The sequence below is a fragment of the Hibiscus syriacus genome, unplaced genomic scaffold, assembly GCF_006381635.1.
Source record: "Hibiscus syriacus cultivar Baekdansim isolate YM2019G1 unplaced genomic scaffold, ASM638163v2 tig00111427_pilon, whole genome shotgun sequence".
Classification (NCBI taxonomy): Eukaryota; Viridiplantae; Streptophyta; class Magnoliopsida; order Malvales; family Malvaceae; genus Hibiscus; species Hibiscus syriacus.
Window position 1 is genome coordinate 5052988 of NW_024063088.1, and position 11499 is coordinate 5064486.

The 11499-nt window shown below is 33.3% G+C and overlaps 1 pseudogene; it reads left to right on the plus strand.

The window, feature by feature from the left end:
• The first annotated feature begins 294 nt into the window (after positions 1-294).
• LOC120163192 lies at positions 295-8278 on the plus strand (annotated as a pseudogene).
• Positions 8279-11499: the final 3221 nt, after the last annotated feature.

Genomic DNA, 11499 nt, shown 5'->3' on the forward strand with positions numbered 1-11499 from the left:
TTTTTGTCTAGTCTTGTTGCATTTTTGCATGAACATGACATATCATTCTAAGGTATTGATCCCTAAATAACTGATCGTTTAGAAGGTTCTTGAAAAACAATGCCATGTCAACACCTTTCGCTAGGATTAATAGAATTTTGAATATCTCTATATAGATCGAGCAACGTAAAGAGAGTCTACCTACCAAGGAGACCAGCCAGACATCTACCTGCTGAGGTAACAAGTTGGATTAAAGAAGATTCAACGCTAAAGCTAACAGTGAAGATCACAAACCAGCTCGAAAGATTTCTAAAAATGGGAAATGAAGTAGAAGCTTTGAAGATGATGCAGTACCAAGTGCTCACAGGAACTGGACAACTTACAGATGGACCAGATGTTCACTTTCCCAGTGTACGAGACATTGTCGGTTTTTCAAGAATTTTTCAAGGAACAATTATTTTTGGGATCAATTCCTTGATGCATTTGCATCTCGCATTTTGCACTCCCATTTTTTGCATCTTTGCATTTGCATGTGCATCTTCGTATTTTTGTATTAGTATATATACATTGTACATTATACATTGCATTAATCACAGATCCTGAGAGTAACTTGTAGAATCTTGTGATAAAAGTTTTGAGGTAAAATAAAGTCACCCCATTCGTACCAAAAAAGAATTGAGAGCTATGGACGTGATGTTATCACTATCTAAAGTTCGAGGCACATCACTGAGAATGGTGGGACATTGAAGCGCAAGGTTCAGTATTTAATTGATTCAGGGGCATGGACATTCAATAAATGATGGGGCATCCCAATGCAGACCGAGAAAAATCATTGTAGCCACTATGAACTTTTGATGCACTCGAATATTGTCTTGTTTGAACTTCTTTTCTTTCTTTTTTTCTTTAAAAAGTTTGTAAGTCACTTGAAAATCGAACATTTTAAATAAAATGCTAACTTCTGAGGTTATGAGCAATGAGTAATTTCCATACTCAAAATTCTTTAAATATCCACTGAATTAAAATCTCTTTTAAGAATTAGATATTTGACAAAATGACAAGATTGAAAATTGATAAAACAAGGACCCTTGACCTTACCCAAAAAAATACACTCAAACACCATACACTTCTCTTGCAAGGATGCCTATAACCTTATCCTCTCACGAGGAAATGATCAAAAGGCTTGGCATTCAGGTCTGAATAGAAGCGGACAACATGGGGTATCTCTTGTGTATGACATTGCAAAACTACCTAGACTACTTCTGTTGAAGATGTTCAGTGATGATCATAATCTTCGCAAATGGAATAGTGAAGTAGACGAATTTAGTTTCAGTTAGTTGTTTGGGAGCTGAGCTCTAAATATGGGATTTTCTGACTATCAAAGACACCTAGACTATAACAGGTTCTTCTCGATGAGCTTAAGAAATTATAAATCTGAATACTCAAAGGCTAATAAGTTATTACTATTGATTATACAATAAAGCTGAGCTATTTCGCTAAAGCACTTGGTTATAGAGGCAACTTAAAAGCCTTGGCTTTATGAATAGATTACATTCGAAACATGACATTACTCGGATACTCGACAATTCGGTGTTTGCTCCAATGCAATTGTAAGTCAAAGATCTTGTGATGAGACAAACCCTTCAGCTAGCCCAATAAAGAGGATTAGAAGATATATACAATAAAGCTGAATTCAACTAGCTAGAAATGGCAAATTAAATCAAGTTGATCTAATAATGAGTTACAATGAAAATGGACTAAGGGAATCGAGGAACACATGTTATAGTCAACTTCACACAAGCATTTAGGAATTTTATATTTAGACTGATGTCCCTGCACTACCTCCACTAAAGGAAGTCTATTAAGCTTGAAAAATGAAAGATTTCAGAGAACTGAAACAAAAGTGTTCTAGAAAGTCTAGTAATTGATTATGCTAGTTGCGTCATTTTGTCCGCATCTAATTAAAATGCCGAGCCAAAGAAGGGAGGCAGGTCTTAAGGTTCACAAGGACCAAAGAAGAAATAACATTTCGATGACTGAAAATTTAGAAACTTTAAAAGAGCTAGTCTAAAATAACCCATTAATTTTGACACTTGTCAAAGAGGTATAACTTTGAAAGATTAAAAAAGTTGTTCATTCTTTTGATATTTAGAGAACTTATATTCTGATTTGATCCAATTATGAGCTTAAAAGAATGACATTTTTATTAAAAGAAATTTCCACATTTTGAAAGTAAAAAGAAAGAAAACATTTTCAAACAAGACAATCTCTCTGGGGAATTTAGATTGAAATTGATAGAGGTCCCATAGACCTAGAAGCTCAAATCAGAATTGGGGAAAAGAATTTGAATGTTAGGGAGTGAGAAAAGCATAATTTTGTAAAGAAATGCAATGGTCACCGTGGTGTGGGAGGAATGAATACGAACAGATCAAGAAGAGAACTAAGATTGCTTGAGCACATTTTCACTACTCTTAATCAAGAAAAAAATGCATTATACATACATGAATTTGTATATTTGCATTAAAGCACATATTTATAGATTTTTCAAGAAAAGAAGAGAAGGAAAATACAGAACTCAAACCTTGAATGAAGGGAATTATATTCAGAGTGGCAGAACCTAGAGAATTGAGGAACCTAATCCAAGAAGAACCATTATGTTGATGTGGGGGCACGTTACCCAAACAACATGATATTTTCTAAAGAGTTTTAAAAGAAACTAAGCCTGATTTTCAGGAGTTTCTTGATTATGATTTTCAATGAATTTTTAAAAGAAACTAAGCCTAATTTTTAGGAGTTTCTTGATGTTTTCAAATGAGTTTTTAGAAACTCAGCCTGATTTTCAGGGGTTTCTTGATGATTATTTCCAAAGAATTTTTTAAGAAACTAAGCCTAATTTTTAGAGGTTTCTTGATGATAACTTAAAATGAAAGATTCTAAGAAACTAAGTTTGATTTTAAGGGTTTCTTGATAAGTAAGTCTTCGGGCTATCAGTAAGTCTTTCGATCATGATGCTTAAATCCTTCGGGTAATCTACAAGTCTTTTGAGCAAGATGATAAATCCTTTAGGTCATCCATAAGACCTTCGGGCATGATGTTTTCAACATTTTCTTTGCTCGATTCACGACATTTTGAATCAGCGATGCCTCACTTGAGGGATCAACATCTCGCTTGAGATAATTTCACTCGAAACAGAAGATTTATCTCACTTGATATTGTTTTTCTTTAAGCCAACTACGCCTCGCTTGAGGGATTAACATTTTCAAATGGAGAGTTCATAATGATAAGAACTCATCCGACAGAGGGAGAAGAAGTTCATAATGAGAAAAACTTGTTTGACCTATCACTCGATTCATGACATTTTGAATCAACGACGCCTCGCTTAAGGGATTAACACTTCAAAGAAGAGTTCATAATGAGAAGAACTCATCTGATAGAGGGAGAATAAGTTCATAATGAGAAGAGCTTGTTTGACCTATCGCTTAATTCACGACATTTCGAATTAGCGACACCTCACTTGAAGGATCAACATCTCGCTTGAGATAGTTTCACTCGAAACAGAAGATTTTATCTCGCTTGAGATTGTTTGACTCGAAACAGAAGATTTTATCTTGCTTGAGATAGTTTCACTCAAAACAGAAGATTTTATCTCGCTTGAGATAGTTTCACTCGAAACTGAAGATTTATCTCGCTTGAGATAGTTTCACTTGAAACATAACATTTTATCTCGCTTGAGTTCACTCGAAAAAGAAGACTTTATCTCGCTTGAGATAGTTTTACTCGAAACAGAAGATTTTATCTCACTTGAGATAGTTTCACTCAAAACAGAAGAATTTTATCTCGCTTAAGGTAGTTTCACTCGAAACATAAGATTTATCTCACTTGAGATTGTTTTTCTTAAAACGAACAACGCCCCACCAGAGGGGTTAACATTTCCTTTGCTCGATTCATAACCCTTCGAATCAACATCGCCCTACTAGAGGGGATCACATTTCTTTTGCTCGATTCATAACACTTCTAATCAACAACAATCACTCGAGGGATTAACATTTCCAATGGAAAGATCATGATGAGAAGAACCCGTAGCTTGAAGAGCTGAAGATGGAGACTCGGCCAAGAGAGCGTAGCAAGATGATATCATTTGTAACAAGGACTCTACGATTTTGCATAAAGAGAAGAATTGACATTCCCAGCGAAGATTTGTAACGTAACAAGAAAGACCAATATGAAAATGATGTTTTATTATCTTTGATTCATTCGCGTTTCATAATAATGAGCAAAGAGGGACAACTATAATCACCATTTTCCAAAATTCAAATCCAAACCACAATAATAGACCTTAAACTGAGCCTTAACCCCGACCCAAACCAAACAGCCTAACTAAACCTCAAGCCTAATCAAAACCCAAACTTAAGCCCAAACCGAACTAACCCTTAGACAAAAAACAAGACCCAAAACCCAACCCGGGGACCCCAATTAGACCCAAACCGATCTAACCTAACCCTACTGTAGCCACCCACTCCCCCAACCAAATGCCACCATTTTCTGCCCCAATCCCAACGGGACTATCCATGCACGCCGACCACCACCAGACTCACACAACTCTGCAAAAAAAAAAAACATAAGAGATAAAGATGCAATCATTGTAATCTCTATGTAAAATGGGTATAAAACCCAAACTCAAATCACTGTAAATCTTCTGGAGGGGATTCAAAAAAACCATTGTAACACAATTTGTTTTTTCAAAGTAATAAACGACTCATTCAAGGTTATTTACATTCTGTTTTTTTACATATTAGAATAGCAGCCAAAGCAATTAAAAGATTTCTTTATTTCCAAATAGCAGTCACAAAAAAATATTTTTTTAATTCTAAGGCCGTTCGAAAGCGTGTTGATAAATCGGGTCTCTTTTGGTTTCGAAAGGAAGTGAACACAAAAAAGTGGTAGTAGAATAAAATGAAGTCCAAGTCTTTTTTACAGTAAATACTGAAAAAAATAAAAACGAAAAAGATCAGAATTTTACCCTTCATCGGAGGTCGCCGACCATTTTCGTGGCAATAGGCGTCGGATCTCGCAAAACCGTGACTCGATTCGAGATCCGGACGTCGAGGCGGGCCTCATCGTGAAATTTGGTGGCCAATGGTCACCGGTGACATCGGGGGTACGACGGTCGGCGGCGGCCGTCAGTGGACTGACCTAAGAGAGAGGGGATAGTTCTATGTTTTTTTTTTTTTTTTATTTTTTTGTTTGAAATGAAAAAAAAGAGAATCAAGTTGGTATATATAGAGTGGGTTAGGGGGAAATTGCACTTTACTCCCCCTAACACACGCTGTTTTTATAGAATGGTCACTGTAAGAGATCGATTTCGTAATTTTCCATTTTCTGTCTGTTCTTTATAACTTTTGTTATAATTTCCTTTTAGTCCCTACTTTTAGCTTGTTTTTACACTTTGTTCATGTGCAGTGACCTTTTAATTTTTTTTAAAATTATGTGGATCGATTTTGTAATTTTCCTTTTTATTTTAATAGATTTTTATCTTAAATAAATGGTTTAATTGCCTTTCGGACCCTTTAATTTCCAACGTGTTTTACATTTTAATCCCTATATCTATTTCTTTATTTTATTTCAAATTAGCCTTTAAATTTTAATTTATTTTAATTTAGCCACTGTTTATTTCTGATTTAGCTACTAACTTTTATTTTCTTACATTTTAGTCATTTTTATTTTATATTTATACAATTAGGTCCTTATTTTATGTTTATTTTATATTTTACTTTTTATATTTTATATTTTATTTTTAAATTATTTTAATTAAGTTTATTTTTAATTGTTTTGTTTCATAGTTTAAATTCTAGATTTAGTTTTAAATTAGATTAATATTCGAATCAAGCTTAGAAATTAGGATTTCAAATTAGTTTTAATTACGGAGCAATTCAAGTCGAGTTTTCGCATAAGATGTCCGATTACTCGACTTTTAAAATTTATTAATAATTAATATTTCCTAAAATACTTTAAGTTTAATAATTTAGATAATAATTAGGTTTTTAGTTTAGATTTAGTCCTCAACTTTAAAAATTACCAATTTAGGTCCTAAGCTTTTAGATCTTTTAGAAATAATATTTTTAGATCTTGACCTTTTAGTCCCCTAATTTTGATTAGAGCCTTAATTTTGACATAATTAAATAGGTTAAATAGAGTCTCCACTTTTAGTTAGATTTTAAACTAGTCTTTTATTTTAGGGAATAATTAGAGGTGGCCATCGCTTCAATGTTTGAGTGACCATCTTGGCTATTCGATTCGATAATTGATTAAAATCAAATAGGGTTAATATTAGAGCATACACTTTTAGGTTTATGCCTCTAGGTCCTTTAATTTTAATAATTTGACACCTTAAGCTAGAAAAAAACCTTTAATTTACCTTAGTTTAATTAGGATAAATAAAATTTGTCTAATCACATTTTATTTTTAACCCTAAGGCAATGTTCATTTATTAGGGAATTAATGGTATATCTCCCGCAAGTATGCTCAGGGGGTGACTACTGGTGATTCTCGAAACAGGTCGACATCCTTTTCAAAGATTACATCATGATTTTTTAAAAACGAGGCAATATTCGGTTATTAGACACAATAGTTGTTCTCCCACATTTCCGCTTGGGTACGAATGCTATCGGTCTCAATAAACGAATACACTTTTCAACTTTGCGTCCACAATGATTTTCAAATTATATAAATATCAAACTCAAAATTTCCGATTTTAAATATAGGGTAATCAACTAGGTACCAATTTTTGGGCGCTTGTGGGGGTGCTAATCCTTCCCCACGCGTAACTGACTCCCGAACCAAATTTCTGGATTTTCGCATACCCTAAAACACAATATTTTGATAAAAATAAAATGTTTTTATTCCATATTTTTATTTAATTCATTGAACATTTTACTTTATTTTAATTTTTTAATTCTTTCATTTTTAACTGTGAATTATTGATAAAACTCAAATTCGATGAGTTTTTATTCAACCTAATTTTAATAATTTATACATATATATTTATATATATTAAAAGTCAAGTTTCATGGTAAGTTTTTATTTTTTAATTTTTTTTACATAAGTTTGTTTTTAATTTCATTGTAAGTTTGTTTTAGTTCGGCCTAAATTAATTCGTCTCACGTCATGATATTTAAAATTATCATTATAGAATATGGATATGTTAGTTAACGTATGGGTAAATTATAAATTTACTCATTGAATTTTACCCTCTCTCCTATTTTACCATTGTACTTTTAAATTTTTCAATTTAATCACTAAACTTTATACATTGGATTTTTTTATCACTCAACCATTAACTTTTCAACAGTGTTATAACATGACAAGATTAAACCAAATTTTTAATTATTAAATTCCGTGTCAGAAAAAATTTTTAAAAAATAAGATATAACTTTTTCCTTGAAAATCCCAAACGTCATTACCTCCCAAACAATGATAACCCATCTAGCTTGAAAAGCTCAAAACTAGCCATTAAGAACAAATAACTTATTAGTGTCACTTGAATAAATTTGTAGCAGTTCTTATGATAGCAATGAATGAAACACCTTTGGACTGGTGAGATGCTAAGAAAATTCTTCTAATTTAACTACTTTGAAATGCTGTAATTTTATGATTTTACTCACTTACTTGGAGTGTGACGTTGTAGTTGGCATGACATGGTTTTTATGATCAATCTACATATTTAAGGATCAAAACTTGAACATATTTAAGTAAATTGAAGTGCTCAAAACTCTGCAACTTTCATAAACTAATATTAATCAAAGTTTGACAAACAAACACTTAAACAGGTTATTTATTCGGTTTGTGACACAGGACAGCCGGTTGCTAAATTCTGTTAATAGGGGAGAATATTTTTGTGAAGTTTGCAAGTTTTGTGATGATGATACGAAGAAAGAGCAGTTTCATTGCCATGAGTGTGGGATCTTTGGAGAACTTGATGCGACATCATTACCCCATATGTTATAAGTACCTATTCGATTCGTTGAAAGATACCACTGTAATGAAATGTGGTTACAGATGCACCGCGAATGTTACTATGATATGAAAAAGCGAGACAAATATTGTTGTCCAATATGCTCAAAGTTAGTAATAGATATGTCCAGAATCTGGAAGAGGATAGACGAAGTGAATCGAAGCAACTATAATGCCAAAGGACTACCAGTACAAGAAGGTTTGGATCCTATGCAATGACTGCAACGATAGTACGGAAGTTTACTTCCACATAATAGGTCAGAAATGCATTTATTGTAAATTATATAATTAATGGCCGCACTTGGTAATAGAGTTTGGGAGTCGATTAAAAACTTTAAAAAAATCAGTGGTAATAGAGTTTGGGGGTCAATTTAGAACTTTAAAAAAATTTGAAGTTTAAATTAATTTGTTTAAATTTTTTGAAGGGTGTAATTTACATTTTTGCTTAAAAATTAGGGTATGACTAAATTTTTTTAAATTTTGAGAGGCTTAATGAGAATTTTTAAAAATTATGGGAAGGGATTTAATTAAGAACATTAAAAATTTTAAAATTTAATTTAATTTTTTAAAAATTTTGAGGGAGCCAATTTAATTTTTTTAAAATTTAAGAGTCTAAATTATGATTTTTAAATTTTGAGAGATTATGACCACTAGTCTCTCTTTTGTTCCACCCCAAATATCCCATGTCGGACGGTCTCGCATTCTTTTCATACCTCGCGTCTCACAAGAAGTGCATTCTGTATTACGTGGCCAGACTTTCCAAGTAAGCCAGTTAAAAAATCGGATATAAAACCTTGTGTTGTGCTAAATGCTAGGTCCACGTTTTTCTAAATGAGAAATTGGATATTTTGTGAGATATAGTTAACGAACCTCGCGTCCAGGACGCGAGGACCTAGTAGTTCCACCCCACAAAACAATTTCTATACACATGTTCGAGTGCTATTTTCGGGGTGTAAATTGCAAAATTTTCGTAAATTATAAACGTGGAGGCATAGTATTGCAACATATCTTTAAGTTGATCCTAATATCGACACATTCGAGACATTATAAGCGGGTTAAAATGCCCTGAAAATGGTTCAAAAGTATGGTTTTGTGCATAAAAAACAAGGTAAAATGGCTTCATAGGTATGTTCGAGTGTTATTTTCCGGTTGTAAATAGGAGAGTTTTCGTAATCTATAAGCTTAGAGGCGTAGTATTGCAACTTATCTTTAAGTTGAGCCTAATATCGCCACATTCGAGACATTCTAAGCGGGGTAAAAAATCGCATTGAAAATGTTTTGAAAGTATGGTTTTGTGCATCAAGAACAATGTAAAAAGGCTTCATAGATGTTCTAGTGTTACTTCCGGGTTGTAAATAGGAGAGTTTTCGTAATTTATAAGCTTAGAGGTGTATTATTACAACTTATCTTTAAGTTGAGCCTAATATCGCCACAATCAAGACATTCTAAGCGGGTTAAAAATCGCCCTGAAAATAGTTCGAAAGCATGGTTTTGTGCATCAAATACAATGTAAGATTAGAGCATAATAATAAATAAATCTAATAATAACCAACAATAATAAAAAAATATGCATTTTAATTATAATGAAATGTCATAAGAAATATCCAACAAAATATCAAAAATAAAATAGTAAATATTATCATAAAAGTTTAATATACTATGTAAATGATCAATCCTTAGCATCCGGATAAGAAGAAGAAGATGGACCCGAAATGGGAAATAACCTCGGTAAACGAGCCTCCAAAGTGTCAATACGAGCTCCCATGGCATCAAAGCGGGTATCAACATGGTGAATAACATCTTCAAAGCGAGTGGTCATGTAGTCATAAAGAGACTCTAATGTGATGGGAGGACGAGGAGGAATAACATCGGTGGGTGCATCGACTCCATCAACGAAGGGGTCAACATCGGGAGCAATGTCATTATGAGATTTGATCCAATTTCCATTTTGAAACCTAAAATCCATTTTCTTAATCATGGTGTAATCAATCTTACTAGAAAGGGGCACGAGAGGATCAAAAGAAGTATTAACGGAATGAGTACGGAAAATATGACTAATGACATATGCGTAAGGTAATGAGACAACAACATTAGTTCATTTGAGGACAGTGCGCACCAAGTAAAAAAATATGATTTTTTTTACAATATTTGGACAATTGTTGGTGCGAAAATGATAAATTCACCAATAGTCCAAGTGGCGCATACGAGTGGTGCGACGACCCAAATGGCAGAGAAACCAAGTGATAAAAAGGTGCAAGAGACATTCCTCAAGAAGAAATGAGGGATTATCACCTACAATAGTTTCAAAATGAATAGAAGCATCCTTACGATAAGGAGCATTAAAAGGAATGTTTAAATATGTAGCAATGGATTTTGATGTAAGCTCAAGATTGACACCCATAACAGAAGAGCGAATGGCAAATATCTTGTTGGAAGGGATTTCCCTAAATAAAGTAGCATTGCAAAAGAAACAAGCTGAGGGTGAATAAAAGGCTCAATCGAGATGAATGGTATCCAGCACCAATCAAGAAGGGTACAGTAAAAGCTGAATTCATATTCACTCGAACTAAGAAAATTCATATCAAAGTTTTGTTCAGGTCAAATGAGAAGAGTGATATAGTATGCATGGTAACGGGAAAGAGCTTCAGAAAGAGGAAAACATAGGCTTTTAAAATTATGAAGATTGGAAATTTGCAAATTTCAAGCTTGACAATCCTAGGACGTTTGGTACGAAGTTTTGGAGCCATTGGAGGAGAGAAAACTTGGTGGCCAAGAGCAAAAAAACGGTTGTAACAGATTTGAGGAATTTGGAGTTTATAAACCACATAGAGAATTAAAACTATTTATATAGGGGGTTTGGAAACCACACATGTAGGTTTTGAAATCACCTAAGGTGGCGTTTGGTTCGCTGGAATTGGTGGGAATTGGAATCCAATTCCACCACTTTTCCATGTTTGGTTCAAGTTTTCCAAGGGAATTGGAATCCCTCATGGCTTCAACTTTCCATCAAATGAGGGAAGGTGAATTCCATCCAAGAATGGATGGAATTCAATTCTCTTGTTGGAAGGAATTGAAATTAATAGATGAAATTCAATTCCCTTGTTGGAAGGAATTGAAATTTGACCATACTACCCTCATCAATCTTTTGGTAACTTATTTATATATTAAATAAAAATATTTTTTTATTATTTCGGGTCGGGTCAGGTTTCTAATTCATATATTCGGGTCGGGTCGAGTGAAACTTTATTTTGGTCGGGTCGGGTCATTTTTTTAAGTGTAATATTTGGGTCGGGTCGAGTTCGGGTTTAGGGTGAAAAATACCCGACCCAAAAATATATATAATTTTACTTTATATATATTTATTAATAATTATAATAATACCCTCTATATATAATTTTTTTCAATTAAGTCACTATTTTTATTGAATAAAAATTTTTTTTTATTATTTCGGGTCGGGTCGGGTCGGCTCAGATTTCTAATTCATATATTCGGGTCGGGTCGGGTGAAACTTTA